The sequence below is a fragment of the Herpailurus yagouaroundi genome, unplaced genomic scaffold (genome assembly GCF_014898765.1).
Source record: "Herpailurus yagouaroundi ecotype Mexico unplaced genomic scaffold, PumYag 182, whole genome shotgun sequence".
Classification (NCBI taxonomy): domain Eukaryota; kingdom Metazoa; phylum Chordata; class Mammalia; order Carnivora; family Felidae; genus Herpailurus; species Herpailurus yagouaroundi.
The window spans coordinates 7,609,167-7,625,386 of NW_024412413.1; the positions used below are offsets into that span (position 1 = coordinate 7,609,167).

The 16,220-nt window shown below is 50.6% G+C and overlaps 1 protein-coding gene across 1 annotated transcript in view; it reads right to left on the reverse strand.

Moving 5' to 3' along the window:
• ZC3H7B (zinc finger CCCH-type containing 7B) overlaps window positions 1-16,220 on the reverse strand; it is a 61,421-nt gene that overhangs the window by 44,537 nt on the left and 664 nt on the right. The window lies entirely within an intron of this gene.

Genomic DNA, 16,220 nt, shown 5'->3' on the forward strand with positions numbered 1-16,220 from the left:
GGATGTGGCTGAACAGCCATTTGATGAGGTGAGTATGGGTGTGAACCACAGACTTAATCAGCTAGCGGCAGAAGTCAGAAATAGAGATGGGGTTATACCAACAGAAACTCTGCCCGTTAGAACCAAAGGGGTCAGAGAAAAGTGGACAGCAGAATGCAGGAAGGCTGCTGGACTTCTTGAATTCTGCAGGACCGGACCATAGAGCTATCTGGATGCAAACACGTTCTATCCTTCAAAAAAAAAAAAAGGAAGTCCGACCCTGATCCACAGATGATCAGAGCTGCCTGGGTGGAGCCACCAATTCGTTTTTAGAGCTGCAGGGGGTGACCCACTGCAAGAGCCGTTGGGGGGCCGGTGCTGTGCCCCAGCGAGCCAGCAAGAAGGAACAGCAAGCCAAAGACGATTCTCAAGCCTTCAAAGCAAATGGAATTTGCCCCCACCAGGTTTTAGACTTGCTTGGAGCACCTCACCTCTTTCTTCTTTGTGACTGATTCCGTTTGGAACGGGAATGTCTATCCTACGCCGGTCCCACCATTGTGTTTTAGGAGCACATAACCTGTCTGGTTTCACAGGATCACAGCCAGAGAGGAATTTACTCTGGATGAATCTACCTCCAGTCTCACTCAGACCTGATTTAGATATTTAGATGAGACTCGGGACTTAGAGTGGGTGCCGGAATGAGTTAAGACTTTGGGGGCTGTTGGGACAGAATGAATGCATTTTGCACATAAGAACATGAATTGGGAGGAGGGTAAGGGGCAGAATTTATATACTGAATGCTTGTATCCCCCCAAAATTACATGTTGAAGCCCTAATCCCCAATATGACTGTTTGGAAATAGGGCCTCTACAGAGGTCATAAGGTGGGGGCCCTGGTCTGACAGGGTTAGTGTTTTTATTAGAGGAGACACCAGAGAGCACTCCCTCTCTCTCCCTGTCCACTCCCAGAGGAAAGGCCAGATAAGGCCACAATGAGAAGGCAGACATATGCAAGCCAGGAAGAGGGTTCTCATCAGAAACTGAATCCACCAGCACCTTGACCTGGGCCTTCTAGTTTCCTGAACTGTGAGAAAATAGATTTCTGTGGTTTAGGCCACTCAGTCTATGGTATTCTGTTATAGCATCCCCAGCACACTGAGACAGTGGTTCAAAGACCATTTGTTCTCAGCTGAAGAGGGAGGTGAGTTCCTTGATGATGAGGGTAGGGGTAGGGCATGGTTGGTGAGGGTAGGGGTGAGACATGCTCAGGGCACTTGCTAGAAGAGCAAGGAGCATGTGGGCCAAATGGATCTTGTCTTTTTTTTTTTTTTTTTTTTTTTTTTGAGAGAGAGAGAATGTGTGTGTCTAGGGGAGAGGGGCAGAGGGGGAGAGAGAGAGAGGGAGGGAGAGAGAATCTCAAGTAGGCTCCATTCTCGGTGCAGATTCCAACGTGGGGCTCGTGACCTGAGCCAAAATCAAGACTCAGACACTCAACCAACTGAACCTCCCAGGCTCCCCAAATCTTGTCTTTTTTTTTTTTTAAACGAGTTTATTTTATTTTTTTGTAATATTTATTTTGAGAAAAGGAGATAGAGCGAGCAGGGGAGGGGCAGAGAGAGAATCCCAGGCAGTCCCCATGCTGTCAGCACAGAGCCCGACATGGGGCTCAAACCCACAAACTGTGAGATCGTGCCCTGAGCTGAAACCAAGAGTAGGATGCTTAACTGACTGAGCTGCCCAGCTCCCCAAATCTTGTCTTTTTTTTTTTTTTAATGTTTATTTGTTTTTGAGAGACAGAGAAAGAGAGCAAGTGGGGGAGTGGTGGAGAGAGAGGGAGACAGAATCTGAAGCAGGCTCCAAGCTCTGAGCTCCCAACTGTCAGCACAGAGCCCCATGCAAGGCTCAAACTCACAAACTGTGAGATCATGACCTGAACCGAAGACAGATGCTCAACTGACTAAGCCACCCAGGCACCCCAAATCTTGTATCTTTTTAAAGAAAAAAAGTGCAAGGGATAAAAAATGTCAAAGGAGAAAACAGGCCCAAGTCTCCCCAGGACCGGACTGCCAAGTGGGGAAGTCCCCTCCCCCCTACTCTAGGTCCATGTTCTTATAATTTGGGAATTTCAAGCGGGACCTACCTCAAACGGCTCTTCGCAGAAATAGCCATGAATTAAGGAACCAACAGGAAACAATTCCAACATGTCAGCACAGTCTGTGACCACATACCCAGGTTCACACCTGGGTTCAAATTCGAGACCTGTTCCTATTAACTGTATACAAGCTGCTTGAGTTCTTTGTGTTTCACACCCCCGCATCTCTAGAACAGGGATACTAATACCTTCTTCTTCTTCTTTTTCTTCTTTTTCTTCTTCTTCTTCTTCTTCTTCTTCTTCTTCTTCTTCTTCTTCTTCTTCTTTTTAATTAATACCTTCTTTATAGGGTTGTTGCGAAGGTTCAATGAGATGCCAGGGGCAGGATAAGCATTTAATGTCAACCATTACTATTTTATAATCATTATGATTACTTAAAAAGAGGGGCAGAGAACATAAACAGGAAACCCACAGGAAACATGAATCATGAAGAAGAGACACTCAAACTCACTGATAAAAGAACCACACAATAAGCAGCAACTTTTCACCTCTGAGACCACGGTGAGAAGAGAGCCTAGTTGATGCAGGTGCAGGAATGGGCACTTTCCAACACTGCAAGTACACTGAGAGGGCGAAACGGCAGCATCGCTGCGAAGTGGCGTAGCAACATCTACCAAAACCAGGAAGCCAGCCGGTTTGCCCCTCTTCCTCCCTGCACAGCCCCAAGGCTGTTCCTTTCCCAGTCACTCAGGTGAACCTTCACTGGATTAAGCCAATCACAACAGTCCCTTTGGTTGCCAGTGATTGGCTTAGGTAAGGGCATGTGACATCGTCCTGGCCAATGAGAGGAGGGGAAGTCAGCCAAGGAACGGTTTTCTTCACACTTAGTACAGGACAGAAGCAATGATCTGTTGCTTGCTTCTGTAGGACGGGGAGTATCGAGAAGATGCACACGCTGGGGATGGCAGAGCGCAAAGACAGAGCAAAGTTGATGAATGACGTGTCTGGCCCAATAAGTTAGCTGATCCTGGAACTGCTCCGCCTCATTAATCACGTGAGATTATAATGAACTCCGGTTTTAATTTTTTTTTTTTCAACGTTTATTTATTTTTGGGACAGACAGAGACAGAGCATGAATGGGGCAGGGGCAGAGAGAGAGGGAGACACAGAATCGGAAACAGGCTCCAGGCTCTGAGCCATCAGCCCAGAGCCCGACGCGGGGCTCGAACTCCTGGACCGCGAGATCGTGACCTGGCTGAAGTCGGACGCTTAACCGACTGCGCCACCCAGGCGCCCCTGAACTCCGGTTTTTAGGTAGGAATTGTTACTTGCAGCCAAACTCCTAAATGATAAAGCGCCCTTTCGACCCAGAAACTTCACTTCCACGAACTTAATCTACCCAAATCCTTGTACAAGCACTCAATTATATTTGCACAGGATGTCTTTTTTTAAAGAGTGAAAAGCTAGAAGGAACTTCAATGTCCACCAGTAGAGAATTAGCTTAATCCGTTAAATTACACAATACCCCTTACAGTGCAGCTATTGAATCCATGTGCATCGTCATGGAGATGCCGCCATACAACATTGAGAAAGAAAAAAAGCAGATTCCAGAATACTGTGTGTCGTATGATCACATCTGTGTGCAATGTGCGTTTACATCAAGAAGTTTGCAAGATATTCTCCAATTTAACTGGTTCTCTCTGGGGACTGGGACCTGCCAAGGGGCAACAGGACACAGAACACTCTGCTTTGTACACCTAGAATGATTTAGATTCTTTTTTTCCCACAGGGTAAGTATTCACCTTGAATCTAAAACGCAAAATGAGATGACTGACTTGAGATCAACCCAGTAGGGCAGAGCCCAAGTGGGAACCAGCAGCCTGGTTTTAAACCCAGTGTTGCAGGTCTGCCCGAATGTCCATGGGCTGTTCTTCCCAAGAAAAAAACCAAACCATTGACCTGAGAACCATGAACGGGTTTTTTGTTTGTTTGCTTTTTGTGTTTCTCACCCCCCGGCCCCCCCCCCCCCACTTTGGAGAAGAGTCTGAAGATGAAAGACTCAGAAATTCAGATCTTCATCAGACCAGGCAGGGACTGTACCAGCCTCTTGAAATCTCGGTGCCTGGCCCTGTGCTTGGTGCAGAGCAAGTGCTCCATAAACGGTGGTAAAAGAAGTGGATGAATGAATATTAACTCATCTAACCCAGGCATTATATAGATAAGAATGAATGAGTGTTGGAGTGCCTGGGTGGCCCAGTCGGTTAAGCATCTGACTTCGGCTCAGGTCATGGTCTCTTGGTTCATGGGTTCCAGCCCTTTGTCAGGCTCTGTGCTGACAGCTCAGAGCCTGGAGCCTGCTTCAGATTCTCTCTCTCTCTCTCTCTCTCTCTCTCTCTCTCTGCCCCTATCCCCGCTTGCACTCTGTCTCTCCCTCAAAAATAAATGGATATTTAAAAAAATTTTTTTAAAAGAACCAATGAGTGTTAAATAGATGACAAAAACAGAAATACTTGAAATAATCAAGTAATAATAACATTTTCTGAGTGGTTACCTCATGCCAGAGGCTGTCGTGATCTCCCTCTCTTTTTTCTAGGCACGTCATGATCTCTTTATACATAATATCTTCTAGCACCCCCTGTGAGATAGACTATTAGTCTCACTTTGCAGAGGGGGAAAGAGAGGCACAAAGAAGTGAAGTGACTTGCCCAAGGTCACACAGCTGGTACACGATAGAGCTGGGATTCAAATTCTGGCAGCCTGGCCCCAGGGCCCACACATATCACCATCTCTGTTGCCCATGAGGCAACAGGACCCAGTCCCAGGACCCCGCAGCCTGTCAGCATGCTTGTGTCTCTCCCACCTCCAAGTAACTCCCTCCCCTTCTGGATCATGCACAACCTCTCCTCCTTTCCTTGGTCACATTTCTTTTTCTTTTCTTTTTTTTTTTTTTAATTTTTTAAAATGTTTTTATTATTTATTTTTGAGAGAGAGAGAGAGAGAGAGAGCGAGCGAGCGAGCATGAGCAGGGGAGGGGCAGAGAGACAGGGAGACCCAGAATCCAAAGCAGGCTCCAGGCTCTGAGCTGTCAGCACAGAGCCCGAAGTGGGGCTTGAACTCATGAACCGCGGGGTCATGACCTGAGCCAAAGTCGGCCGCTTAACCGACTGAACCACCCAGACGCCCCTCCTTGGCAACATTTCTTGTCCACACTGTCTCTAGAGCCTTACCTCCCCCTGCACCCCCCACATCTCAGCAGCTCCGGTCCCACTCCACCGAAGGTGCTTGCCAAGGGTCCTCCCCATTCCAGGAACCTTCTAGTTGCTGAGTCCCATAGAGGGACAGTTCTTCACTTGCCTTTTTCAGTATATTCTCGGCTGCGTCTGCCACGTCCTCCTCACACCTCTCTGACCATTCCTGCTCTGTCAGGGGCTCCTCTTCCTCTGCCCAGGTCTCAAGACCAGCGCACCTGAGCTTCCATTTAAGGGACAGAGCTTCTGTCCTCCTCCCTCTACATGCTCTCCCCAGAGGAGCTCTTGCATGTCATGATCTCGTGAGTCATGTCGATGACTCACAAATCTATTCCTCCTGCCAGGCTCACCCCCTCCCCAATATTTCAGATTCATGTCTCTTAACCCCTGGGCAGTGCCACCTAGATGTCCAACACCCAGGCCGCTTATGACCTCCATGCCTTTCTTAATCCTAGGTGCTCTACCTGGAATGCCCTCTCCCTACACACACACCTAGCCAACTCCTATTCATCCGTTAAGACCCAGTTCGGATGCCCATGTGTCCACAAAGTCCTCCCTGGTGCCCATCCCAGTTGGGTGCTCCTCCAACTTGCCACAATCCAAACTTCGCAGCATCTCCCCTGCTCCCGCTCCTCCTCCATTTTCCCCAAACTCCATTCATAGATCCAACTGCCATCCTGTTCTCAGTCCCCAGTTCCTTCCACCGTTACCTCTGAAACATCCTCCACCCTGCAGCTCCTCCTGCCATCTCCATGACCACGGGTCTCAGGCCCTCAGCATCTCCTGCCAACAGCCTCCAACGAGCCCCCTCCAATCTACCATTTGGTGGTTGAGGAGATTTGCCTAACACACATGTCAACGTCACTCCCCTGCTCAAAACCCTTAACAGGTGCACACAGGTGCACACACAGATGAATGCAGTTTTGTGTTTTTTTTTAAAGATGAAAGGTGGGGCACCCGGGTGGCTTTGTGGTTAAGCATCCGACTTCAGCTCAGGTCATGATCTCACAGTTTGTGAGTTCCAGCCCCGCATCAGGCTCTCCGCTGTCAGTGCGGATCCTCTGTCCCCTCTCTCTCTCTGCCCCTCCCCTGCTGGTTCTCTCTCTCTCTCTCTCAAAATAAATAAACATAAAAAAAAAAAAACTTTTTTTAAAGATGGAAGGTGAATAAGCTCAGTAGTCTCACAGTGAAACAATGCCGATTTTCTGATTCTGATAATGTACAACCACCATATACCATCAGCAGGGGAGGGTGGGTGAAGGGAATTCTTTGTACTGTTTTTGCTACTTCCTGTGAATAAAAATCAAAAACAAACAAAACCTTCATGACACCCACTACCAGGAGGACGAAGGCCAAGCGGCTCCCCCCAGGCACACCACACCATAGGAAGTACCTCGCCTCCCGTCCGGCCCCATGACTGGCCTGGAATGTCACACTCCAACAATGTCAAACCCAAGCTGCCCACTCTGTGTGGAACAGCCTTCGCACCCACTGCTTCCTTCCCACCTGGCTAGTGCCCGGCGCCTCTTTAAAGCTCAGCTGAGGTGGCTCCTCTACCGGGAAGACCCTTTCCCCAACCCCCAGCTAACACAGCACCCCAGCTCGGCACAACCATTGCACTTACCCTAGCTAAAGGACAGCGTGCGCTTATGTCCCCCTCTCCCTAAACCCTGAGCTTCCTGAAGGCAGACGCTGCATCTGATTCATCTCTGGGCAGCACAGAGAAGCCGCGCTCTCCAACCTATTCTCCAACTATGTGAGCGGAATCACACAGACCCTCGAATAACAGCAAAGGTGCTGATTTCAGGCGCTCTCGCCTACCAGATATTGTTCAAAGAGCTTTAAATAGAACACATAATTCTCACAACACGCCATAAGAAAATACTATCATCATCCCCATTTTACAGATGAGGAAACCGAGGCACAAGGAGGTGAACTAACCTGCAAGAGTTACCCAGGCTATAAGGGACAGAGCGGCGACTTGAACCCCGGCAGTTGGGCTCTGGAGCCCACACACTCTGACCTCCCGACTCAAAGGTGCTCCTCTCCCATCCCCGCAGGCTGCCTCCAGCCTCATCTCACACTCCGCCAGCCTGGCCCTCACCTACCCCAGGTTTCATGAAAGGCGAGCGGTCGGTGCCAGATTGGCCGCGTATGACAGATTGGCCTCGTATACTGCATGAACACTACCTGAGGTTACGTCATCTCCAAAGATGCCTGGCACTTCTCCTGACTCACCAGGCCCTCGACAGCTTACTCAGAGACCAGCAAAGGTTCAATTTCGCCATCCTCGACCTCACCAGTCAGAATTCCGGGTCTGCACGAATCTCTTCCCCACGGTCCCCGTGCACCCTGTCTGTCCACCTGAGGCCCCTCTGCTCCAAAGAGGCCGAGCAGGGGTCTTGGCTCATTTCTGGAGGTTATGTGCTGGGTGTCATCCACCTTTTATGCCAAGGGTTTTAGGCCTGCGGCCCCCAGAGAGAACTCAGGAGTCCATGAACTTGGATGGGAAAACATTTAGAAGTTTTTTTCACTACCCCCTACCTGGTATTTAGCATCCCCTTCAATTACAAAGGCAGGCAACACGCTGCAATAGTGTCGTGCTAGGAATCACAGCTCTTTCACATTTCAGCTACTGCAGGCACAACAAAATATTGTTCACACTCATCACAACTTCAGAATTATGGCGCTTATGTTAGACTCACTGCCAGATCTGGTTCTCAGTGCACTGATGAAAAGCCCAGCTACAGTTCGAGAGAATTGGGTTTCCTTTGCAATCCTGCATATTTTACTTTATGCGCTTAAAAACGGTATTCTGAGAAGGTGTTCAGGGGCTTCCCCAGGCTGCCCAATGGGTCTGCAGGACAGAGATGATTTGGAAGCTCTGTCCTAAGGAATCATGTTTATCCCTACAATAATCTCAAAGGTAGGTGCCACCATGTCCACTCTCCACAGAAAAGCTAGGCTTGAAAAAAATAAAATAGAGTCTTGGGGCACCTGGGTGGCTCAGTAAGTTAAGCATCCAACTCTTGATCTCAGCCCAGGTCTTGATCTCAGGGTTGTGAGTTCAAGCTCCGGGTTGGGCTCCACACTGGACATGAAGTCTACTTAAGGGACAGGGGGTGGGGGGCGCCTGGGTGGCGCAGTCGGTTAAGCGTCCGACTTCAGCCAGGTCACGATCTCGCGGTCTGTGAGTTCGAGCCCCGCGTCGGGCTCTGGGCTGATGGCTCGGAGCCTGGAGCCTGTTTCCGATTCTGTGTCTCCCTCTCTCTCTGCCCCTCCCCCGTTCATGCTCTGTCTCTCTCTGTCCCAAAAATAAATAAAAACGTTGAAAAAAAAAAATTAAAAAAAAAAAAGGGACAGGGGGTGGAGAAAAAAAGGAAAGAAAAGAAAAGAAAAAAATAATCTTTTAAAAAGAAGTGAGGGTTGGAGAGACCGCGACTTGCCCAAGGCCACGCAGCAGCTGAGGAAGATAGGCAGAAGCAGCTAGGTACCACCTCAGGCTCCACCAGAAACCACCTGTCAAGGAATGACAAGAGAAAAGGACCACCCACAGGCCTCAGCAACTTGCAATTTGTTTTCTTTTAACTACCTTGAACAGAAACCAAAGTTCAGGAAACCTCCCTCAGGCCTCCCCCACGGCGCCACCATAAGTCAAACTAAGAGTCAGCAGTTACAAAGGGCTTTTACTCTCTTGCCTTACCCTCCCAGCTACTTGGGGGCCAAACTGCACAGGAAGGGTTCAATCCCACATCTGTGTCTCCAGGGGTCCAGGCTCCAGCTTCTTCACAACTTCCCAGCTATCAAGGGAGATGAGATGTTTAAACTAACTTTTCTTTCAAAGAAAGGTAACAGAAGCTCGGGGCACCTGGGTGGTTCAGTCAGCTGAGCATCCGACTTCGGCTCAGGCCATGATCTCCCGGTTCGTGAGTTCGAGCCCTGCATCGGGCCCCGCACTGACAGCTTGGAGCCTGGAGCTTGCTTCGGATTCTGTGTCTCCCCCTCTCTCTGCCCCTCCCCACTGTGTTCTGTCTCTCTCTCTCTCTCAAAAGTAAATAAATAAATAAATAAATAATAATAAACCTTAAAAAAATTTTAAAAACAAGAGAGATGCATTTCTATATTTCTCACACTGCTGGCACCAGCATGGTCAGGGTCTGGGGAGAGTGGAAGGAAGGAAGAAAATAAAGGAAAGGAAAGGAAAGGAAAGGAAAGGAAAGGAAAGGAAAGAAAAGAAAAGGAACAGAAGCTTATTGCAAAAGGCTTGGGAATTATGGGCAAATATAATACACGGGGGGTGGGGCGGGGAGAAATCATCCAGAGTCCCATAGCTCAGAGTGATCACTTACTATTGTGGAATGCTTTTTCTTTTGAGCAATTGAGAAGTCACTGGCCCTGTGCACAGAAGCTCAGGAATCCTTGTGGTCATACCACTTGGGCACCAAGAGTGTTCCATGGATTGCTCAGCCCGCTTCACTGTCTGAAGACAGAGAGGCAGGCTGGGGCAGTGCAAAGGACTCTGAGCCCGGGAGTCCGACACAGCCCCAAGCTGGCTTTCAGGGCACCTCTCTGAACCTCTGTTTTGTCATTTGGAAGAGGGAGCTAATGACACCCAACTTGCAAGGCTGCTTTGCAGGTTTATATCATGGGCCCCTAACCCCCACATCCAAGAGGAGATCAGAAATTTGTGTTTCTGCTGAACCTGTACTGTCAGCGCTGGCAACTTGCAAAATTACCCTGTAAGCGCTTTTTGATCAGTCAACACCAATTCCTTTGCAGTTTATCTATCTAGGCCACTCTCTTTTGGCAAGGGCTGATCTGGACCACCCTGCTACTATTATTCACTTATCCAAAAAATAACCAAAGAACACCTTTATATGCCAGATGCTGGGGGAACAGGGTTAATAATGTCCCTGACCTCGTGGAGCACGTGGTCCAGGCGTGGGAAGACAAATAAACAGGGCAATGTTAAATGCACAAGACAAGTAAAGCTACAGAGAGTGACAAACACGCTGAAATAGGAAATGTGGCAGGGAGTGATGGGGGGCAGGGGGTAGCAGTGCTGGGAGTTTAGGGATGGCCCTTCAGGGAGGTGGCATTTAAGAGAAATAAGATGGAGCCCACCATGGGAACACAGAAGGTAGGTAAGCGTGCACCGGCAGAAAGTACGGCAACGGCAATGGCCCTGAGGTGGGAACAAGTTCAGAATGTTCAAGGAAAAGACAGAAGGCCAGTGTGACCGCAGCGCTGGAGTGAGGGCAAGCGAAGCAGGAAGCAAGTTTCGAGGGGCAGAGTAAGGCTGGTTAGAAGGCTGCATGCAAGCCACACTGGGGAGCCAGCACTGTGTTCTGAGTCAGGAAGCTACTGGGAGGTTTTCAGCAGAGGAGTGACAAGGTCCCACTTAAATCTTGAGAAGATCCCTTACTTAGGCTGCTGCATTGAAGACAGATGACAAGAGGTGAGGCTGGAAGGTCAGTTAGCAGGCTACGGCAGTGGTCCAGGCCTGGATCGAGGTAGGCGGTGGAGAAGATTCAGGAACATTCTGGAGGTTATGGCCACCACAACCACGCTGTCACACCAGTGGCCTTTATAGTTTTCAAATCCTCTTCATTTGAGCCTCACAGCAAACTCAAGGAAGGTAGGACTGAATCAGTGAGGCCATTTCACAGAACAAGAAACTGAGGCCAAGAGTGATAATATGATTGTGCCCCTGAACATGCAGCTAGTATGTGCTGCAGCTGGGAGTGAAACTCAGGACTTTGGACTCCCTGCCCTAAGTTCTTCTGGCTGCAGGGGGACAGGGCATGACATGGAATGCGCCAGAGAACAAGAGCACAGATGGACCTCTGTTAACCCCAGAAGGGTCACAGCCTCCACTTCCCCCTGCAGCCTTCACAGGAAGTGCTCAGTGGATGCTCGCTGGCCGGCCCCAGCACTTAGGAAGACGTGGCTCTTGGTCCAAGGGAATGTGACACCCTGTCCCCTTTCCAAAGTCATAGCAGGGACAGGGTAGCAAGAGCTGGAGGCTGGACCCCTCAATTTTCTTCTGCAAAAGAGGGACTTCTTACCGTAAAGGGGCATCAAGAGGATTAATGAGAATATGGCCAAAAGCACAATACAAACAACAGATAATTGGGATTTCCAGAAGGATAAGAAAAGACCTTCATGGAGACTAAAATAACTTGAGGGCTGCCTGCCTGGCTCAGTCAGCAGAGCATGAGACCCTTGATCTTGAGATCATGAGTTCAAGCCCCACGTTGTGTGTACAGACTACTAACTAACTAATAAAATAACTGGAAGTTACTTCTCCTGCATAGCAGCAAAGACCTTGGGCTCAGGGGTGTCATATGCCTGGCTCTGTCTGACCCCTCCTCGCCGACTCCCTGCTCTGCCACAGCCATGTGATCCTGGAACATCAATCTCCTCATCTGCAAGATGGGGCTGCTAATACGTGTTCCTGCCTCCAAGAGCTGTGAAGCGGAGTCAATAAGAGAAGGCCCAGAAAGCGCCAGGCCACACACAGAAGCCTTAAATACGCGGTGGCTGGTGTCACTACTGCCGATGCTGCCATCAAGCCTGCGTTGTCAACCTCGGATTCGGGGCTTGGGATGTGCGGCCGAACTGAAGTCGGCTACAGCTGGGTTCTGGAACGCAGCAGTGGTCCCCACAGCCTGATGCAGACACAGTGCTCGTACACCTGCAGAAGCCATCAGGGTACTCGCAGGGGAACAGACTTCCTAGGGAAATAAATAAGACGGGAAGGAGCCCCGGAGCTGGTGATGACAGAGAAGAGGAAACCGAGCCCGTTTTCTATGGGCCATTAAATGTGATGAAAGGAGCTGGCTTCTGTGGAGGCTCCTGGGAGCAGACACGTAGCAGTCACTTCATCAGCCTGGGCCAAGGCTCCGGCTTCGGGTTGCAGTGGGACCTCCTCAGAGGACACCTCCTCCTCTTCCACCTGAAGTTACCACTGCGGGGGGGGGGGGGGGGGGCGGGGGGTGCCTGTCGCTCTCCCCTCCCTGCCCCGCCTCTCCCAGCCACCCGTCGTCCCACGCTGGGCCAAGTCAAGAGCTTGGCTGCCTGGTCGTCCGGGTCTGCTCTCCAGTTCTGCCACTTAACCTCCCTTGACAGTTTCTTCATCTGTAAAATGGGGACAATCACAGTGCCTACCTTCAGGGCTGTTACAAAGATTAAGTAAGCTCATCTAGGAAAAAAACACTCACAACAGGGCTTGACTATCAGTAATTGCTGGATTGGTTAATGGCTAAATGATGACAAACTTAAAAACCCCTCCACTTCTAGTTCCTCTCATCGACTCTCCTGCCCCGATCCCCAGGCACTGGGCGTCTCCCACAGCTTACCATCACACAATCAAACCTCAAGGCTTGCTTTCAGGAAGGGAAATTTAGGCCCAGAGAGCCCAAGGGACCACAGCGGTAGAACCTGACTTGAACTTCATCTCGTGCCTGCCACCCACATGGTGGCCGCACCAGGTGACCTGCCCCGTCGTTTACGCTGCCTTTGCCCGACTCGGTGCCTCTTCTCAGAAAGCCTTCTCTGGCCTTTCTTGAACCCATCTCTCAAATGTTCGAATGGCACTTCTTCTACAAAGATCCTCCACCCTGGGGCAAAATAAACCTTCCTCCTCTACACTTGGGGTATAACTCAACATGACAACACACTGGCCGAAAGCGTCCTCCTGGCACCTCCACTTGAGCCTGGGGCACAGGGGATGAATCAGACCCAGTTCTGCTCTTGGGAAGCTCGGGTTAATCAACCATATCTTTGTCCTTTCCAATCTACAAGCTACTTCAAGGTGTCAAGCCAGACACCCATAGGCATTAGGGAAATGGACTAAGATTCCACACTCAGGGCCCAGACCTCCTTCACCACCATTCATCCTGCCTTCTCGAGGCATGCTTCCAGAAATCTCCTAAGTACTTTCTTTCTTTTTTAGGTTTATTTAGAGAGAGAGAGAGCGAGAGAGAGAGAGACATTACAAGCAGGAAGAGGAAGAGAGGGAAAGAGAGAATCCAGGCAGGCTCTATGCTGACTGTGTGGAGCCCAATGTGGGGCTTGATCCCACAAACCGCAAGACTATGACCTGAGCCAAAACCAAGAGTTGGATGCTTAACTGACTGAGCTACCCAAGCGCCCCAGAAATCTCCTAAATACTTTCACAGGACCAGGCCCTGGGACATACGGTAGTTCAGTACAACTCCCTGGCCTTTTGGAGAGCCTGCTGGTCTTTGGGCTTAAGCCCCCATCCCCACTGCATCTGCCCAGTCACACTCTCCTGGTCTCTACATATTCGAAATGGAGGTGGTCCAATCGTGACATCGATTCCAACGTAACACACTCAACAGTCACAAAGGCCTGGGTTCAAATCCAACTGGGTGACATCGAGCCAGCCACATTAATCCTGTGTTCTTCAGTTTCTTCATCTGTGAAATGGAGATAACAATGCCCGCCTCTCTTCAGCTCGAGTCATGATCTCATGGTTTGTGAGTTTGAGCCCCCGTCAGGTTCTGTGCTGACAGTGTGGAGCCTGCTTGGGATTCTCTCTCTCTCTCTCTCTCTCTCTCTCTCTCTCTCTCTCTCAAAATAAATAAATAAACTTAAAAAAAAAATAAGAATAATGCCCACTCCTCATGGTACCACTGTAAGAATCAGAGAGAATGTACGTCAACCTCCCAGCACAGAAGCAACCATGGTGAGCTCAGGAATTCCTTCCTCTTCTGTCCCCCAGCCAAGCCTCCCCATTCTTTCAAGCTCAAGATCCACTTCCTGGAGGAAGCCTCTCCTAACTTTTCCAGGTTACCCTGAGAGCTCTCTCTCCTGTTCATTCCCACTGCATTGACTCTGGTATTAGAGCATTTCCTGGTCCTATCGTGGGTTCCGGTCAGGCTCTCAGTGACAAACTCAACCCCAAGCCTGCCCTTTGGCACCTCACCATGCTCACAGGAGACATTTGAAAACTAAGTTGTTATGGTGGCCCAGGACTCTGGAAAGACTGAAGATTTGGAGCCAGACAACTAAGTGGGAATCCTAGCTCTGCTATGTGACAGAGAGACCTTTGATTCTATAAGCCTCAGGTTTCCCACCTGGAAAATGAGGATTGAAAAATGCCCACCTGATGTGGTTGCTATGGAGGACAGATGAGCCAGCATATGTGAAAGCCCTTTTGTTATAAACCAAAAAGTGCTATTTAAGGGATTCTTATTTTCAGATTCTCCAAGCCAAACCTACTGACGCCTTAACTTTCTTATACCTAGATGCTAGCTCATCCCACAGAGCTTCTTAGCCCCAAATAATCCACCCACACCCACATTCTTAACTGTCCATCGCAAACAAAAAGCCAACAGCCTGTAATTCACGGCATCCACAGAACACAAACCTCATCCCAGCTCAAGGACCAACAAAAATCTCTCTCCCATGCTCAGATCTCATCCCTCCTGAACATAGGTTTCTCCTTCCCAGCTTAAGGTACCCCATGCCTCAAACCTGTTCCAATAGCATTTTGGCCATGCATCCCTTGTATGCAGTCTAATTTCTATGGGATGTCAAAATGGGGAAAGAAGACCTTGGCGGGTATGGTTGGTTGTATGTGGGGAGAGGGGTTGTAGTAGTCTTGGTAGTAGACGTAAAGATTCTGCCGGAATTTTGGGTTAAACAGTTGCTAAATGTACTATAATTATCGTGTTTGTATGAAAAGCCAAGGATCTGCATTCTGCTATTTTCATGGGGCTGGATGAATTGCAGACGCTGAGGAAAATGGTAAGAAGTTGGGGTTCAAAGTCTAGTACCTAGGCATCAAAGTCTGTGTGTGCAACCTAAGAGAAATGAAATCCCTAACAAAGCTGCTGTGGGCCCCCAGTCCCCCACTCCAGGCCCAATATGCTTTTCTACCCCAGACTCCCCCGCCCCCCTTTCCGGCCCCCAGCCCCTTCTCTTCCCCGTTGATGCCCTGTTGGCACCCCAGCCATCGGGGTCAGGGTAAATCGTTCCTACGATTTTTTTTTCTTCCTGGGAAAACTGCTTTGTGTGAAAGACCCCCAAACCAGACATCTTATAAACATCCGAGCCAGACAGATTTTAAGGGGAAGGGGGGGGGGAGGGGGTAGGCCCGAAGGGGTCCCTGAGGCCCTCTGAGAGTGGGAGGAGGGTACGAGACCCGGGTCCGCGGCTCCGGGGCGCCCATCCCCGCGGGGCGCCCCCCCAGGTGCTGGAGCTGCCTCCCCACCCCCCCCACCCCGCAATCCCCGCGCACTCCCCGCCCGGCTGCCGGACCGGATCACTCCTTCGAGCCCAGAGATGAATCCTGCGACCGGAAATTCCCCCCTACCCAGACCGCGCCCCCCTTTCCTGCCACCCCCTCCCCCCGGGCCGGGCCGGGCCGCAGGCCCCGGATCCCCGGGCTCGCGTGGCCGCGGCAGCCGGCAGAGGCGACCCGTCGGCGGCCGCGGTCCACGGCCCTTGCTGCGGTCCCTCCAACTCTTGGCGCTGCGCACACAAAAGGAAGGGGCGCGCTGCCAGAGACGCCCCTGCCAGCCTCCTCGGCCCCCTTCGCGGGGGGGCCGGCAAAGCATCCGCGCACCCCAAAGCTCCGGACGCCGGGGCGGGAGCCCCCCACGACACAAAATTCCAAAGCACCCCCCCCCTCCGGGAGCTGCAGGGACAGCCAAATCACCCAGCGGCAGGTGCCCCCGGCCGCACAACTTTGAAACTTTGGGGCAAGGCACGGGGAAGGGGAGGGGGAGCCCCAAAAAGGAGGAAATGAGGATTTGGCGGCTCTTGCTTTATTTCTGCAAAATGCACTTTCCAGGTGGCCCCGCGCGGCTCCGGCCTGGCCCGGATCCCCCGCGCCTCCGCCCGGCGCGGCCCCCGGGCGCCCCCGAGCCC